This window comes from Miscanthus floridulus, unplaced genomic scaffold (assembly GCF_019320115.1).
Source record: "Miscanthus floridulus cultivar M001 unplaced genomic scaffold, ASM1932011v1 os_2326, whole genome shotgun sequence".
In the NCBI taxonomy this organism is placed as follows: Eukaryota; Viridiplantae; Streptophyta; class Magnoliopsida; order Poales; family Poaceae; genus Miscanthus; species Miscanthus floridulus.
This window is the reverse complement of record NW_027098231.1, coordinates 21,535-25,490: the sequence shown is the minus strand read 5'-3', so window position 1 is coordinate 25,490 and position 3,956 is coordinate 21,535. Positions and strand designations below refer to the sequence as shown.

The window sequence follows — 3,956 nt, the reverse complement described above, 5'->3', positions numbered from 1 at the left end:
TTTGAATCTAATTAATCCATAATTAGACACTAATTACTAAATACAAACGAACGTGCTACAGTAGCCCAAACCAAAAAATTTCGGCAACTAAACGCGCCCTCCCAAAATAATTACAACTCTAGATTTTAAAATTTGTCCTACTCTTTGGAGGCCTGCCATCACTTCTTTTTTATGAAATATATGCCTGCCATCACTCGCCATGGCCGAAGTGCGGCAGCGCCACAGGTGTGGTGCAAAATCGATGCCACAGACTGGCGAAAATAACGAAGATTTTGTCGGGATTCGTGAAGCTCTTGTGGCTGCCTCGTTCTACTCGTCAACCAAACGACATCTAGAAATTGCGTGTCAACACCACAGCTGTAGTGTGGCAGGTGAAGGTCGGAACCAAACACATGTGTGACGGATCAGGACACGGCCTTTTGGTTTGACCTGGGCTTGTTTGTTGCTGGATCGTGAAGAAGTACTGTTGGCTGATTTGGCGTAAGAGAAAAATACTACTCTGACTGAAAATTTATGATCGTTTACGAGGGAATAATCCCAGCCAAACAGGCTAACAGAAATTAGACGATAATCGCGTTGCAGGATGTAAAGGAGTTGGAGTTGTAGGGGGCCACCATCTCCGCAACAGGCCATGGTCCTCCGCGATCCTTGCTTATATTGTCTCGGTCCAAAAAAAATACAAATCTCGCTTTCCAAAAATTCATTTTTTAAAAGTTTAACTAATATATATGTAAAAATATATTAAAGTTAGTCTCATTTAAGATTTCATGTCCCTATTTACAACATTATCAGTTGTTAAAATAGTATAAGAAATTTTATCCCATAAAACTCATTTAATTTAATAAAACTTTGATCATCTCTTCATTTATACTAATATGTTAGTTTATTTAATGTCCATGATACTTTCATGAAACTTTCATTAAGACTAGTATGATATTTATGATGTAACACGAGTGTCATTACATTGAGTATGATATATATTTTTATAATAAATTTGTTTGGAGATACAATATTGATACTCTTTTGTTGATATTTTTTGATATTCCTAGTATTTATTTATTTTGGGACGAAGGGAGCAGCTAAGATGGCCATTTATGCATGCATATGCAGTGCGCGCATGGCCGCATTCTAGTTGTGCTCTTGTAATAATGATACTCTCTCTCTCCATAAAAAAATGCAACTAAAATATTTATCTCCGTTAAAATAGTTCAAGTATGATCAAATTTATATTGAATAGTATTCACATTTATCTATCAAATCAATTTATTACGAAAGTATATTTTATAAAATTAAGCAAATGATATTTATTATGTATCATAAATGTTAGTATTTTCTAGTTAAACCTTGTAGCATTTGGTTTTTTGAAATGTGAGAACTGTATTTTTTTAGACAAGGGAGTATATATGTATATATATCGCCGCAGCCTGCAGTTGTACGAGCCTCTGTACTTTTCTGGAGCACCTACACGTAGGTATACTGGGTCTAATTGAGCCCGCAGCCGGCTGCGGCTGCAGCCCAACAGGCCCATTCATCCTGACCGGCTGACCGACCGACAGCCTGCCTGCACTGCAATGAATGATGGATGAGCACAGGTAACGGGAGCCGAATTGTATTTGCACGCGTGCCCATCTTTCCAGAAAAACTGAGACGTGGCGCCAGCGCCACCGACGCACTCATGCATGCCCACGTACACCCCCTGCCGTGGCGCCCAGATCCTAATCCTTTTGCCGCCTGCCGCCTGCCGACTTTAAATGGCGGCGTTGGTCTTCACACCTGCTTCACCACCGGTGAGCCACAGCGAAAAACACGAGCACACAACAAGCACGCACAGCTCTAGTTTAGCTTCGGGACAATATCTTGCTGAGGGAAACCAACCACGCAGCATGGAGCACGGTCAGCAGGGGCAGTACGGCCACGGCACCACGGGCCGTGTCGGACCAGTACGGCAACCCAGTCGGCGGCGGCGTCGAGCACGGCACCACCGGAACCGGAGGCATGGGGTACGGTACAGGAACCGGAACCGGAACCGGCGGCGCTGGCATGGGGTGGCGGGCAGTTCCAGCCAGCGAGGGAGGAGCACAAGGCCGGCGGCATCCTGCATCGCTCCGGCAGCTCCAGCTCCAGCTCGGTAATTACTTGGATATTTTTTTTCTTTTTCTATTCTACATACGCTGCTTCATGGTGCTAATTAAATCTTATAATATATGGTTTTGTGAAAGTCTGAGGACGACGGCATGGGCGGAAGGAGGAAGAAGGGGATCAAGGAGAAGCTGCCCGGAGGCCACAAGGACAACCAGCACGCCACGGCGACCGGCGGCGCCTGCGGGCAGCAGGGACACACCGGCGGAACCTACGGTTTCCGAGGGCACCGGCGAGAGCGAGAAGAAAGGCATCGTGGACAAGATCAAGGAGAAGCTGCCCGGACATCACTAATCGTCCGTGCCTGCGTTGGCTTCCTGGCGTTTGAAAGCCGTACTTAATTTACTGTCACGTACGTACGGTGGTCCATAGATAATAAGATGACCCATGATGAATAAGTGTCCCTATCCTTGACACACGACCGCTCGTGTGACGGGGACAATTTCCACTTCTGTGTGTGGTGCGAGCTGAGTTTGTACGTATGTACTGTAACTTGGTCCGTGTACTGTTTTATGCTGCGAATGCTACATCGTTTTTCTTCAATTAAAAGTATATTCAGTGCATGCGAGTGGCACTATCTGTGTATAGTAATAACCTCTCGGTTACTGCTAATGCAAAACAGCAAGATACTACCTCTTTTAAATTTTTTTCTAAAATAAGAACACAATTTAGATTTTGAGCCTCCTAGATATGACTAATTTATAGAACAGTATCAAAAATTTATTATATTTGTTATGAAAATATAATCTGATCATATTTATTTAATATGATAATGGAACTACTTTTATGAATGTTACTCTCCTTCATTCCAAATTGTTAAAACATTGTGGAATTTTCTAGATATGATTCTAAATTATAAAAATATGATTTTTCTAGATAATATGTTCTATGTCTAGAAGAAATGTACCTCAAAAACTATCTTAAAATTTAGAACGAAAACGGTGTTACTTTTTAGATGGAGGGGAGTAGTTTGACAAATAAACCTCAAACATGATGTTATCAACAAATAAATATGAAAAAAAAAACTATGCTATGAGTATGTGACTGATTATACGTAAATTTTTCGAATCACTTCTTGCAAGTTGCATGAAGTAACCCGATTACAAGAAATAGTAAACCAAAAGGGTGGGACCTATGCAAACATATAGGGAGACCTATAGCAAAGAAACAAAAGAAAAAAACGAAGACAAGTGTTAGAGTAAATAAATGTTCGTGAAAAAACTTATGATTCTAAGTTTAAAATTTATTTCCACAATACCTCGCGTTGTGTCCTCTGGAAATGCTTCAAAATACTTAATTATATATAGCTGCACGTGTCCGTTATGTGTGAGACAAACAGTACTTTTATAAGAAATCGTCTAATAAATAAGAGTATTTTATCATTTTTGAATTCCTCGTTAATCTGTCCAATGTTCTTTATTTATTATTTTAATGTAGGTATTTTAAGACAGATTTGGGACAAGAGACGGTAGTTTATTGCGGCAAACAAAAGATGACGTCGCCGTGAAACCGGCGCCAATCCACATTAATCGTATAGTAGACAAGCATATGGTGAGTTGTATTTATTAATCAGTTGAATCTAAAAGCTTGACAAGTTTTTACTCAGATCACAAACCTAAAAATAGGAGATAGATTTATTTAATCACACCTAATGATATTCATATTCGAGACTGTCTTTGGCACCATATTGAGAGTTAGATACCTAGATTATAACCCTGTTTGGATCCCTTGGACCTTGATGATCCAAATAGGAGGACTAATTGGTGGGCTCAAGTTTAGCTTAGTTCCAACTAGTTGTTAGTTCACTAGTCCATAGA

At 40.6% G+C, this 3,956-nt stretch overlaps 1 pseudogene; it reads left to right on the top strand.

The window, feature by feature from the left end:
• The first annotated feature begins 1,786 nt into the window (after nucleotides 1–1,786).
• LOC136534818 (dehydrin DHN1-like) lies at nucleotides 1,787–2,688 on the top strand (annotated as a pseudogene).
• Nucleotides 2,689–3,956: the final 1,268 nt, after the last annotated feature.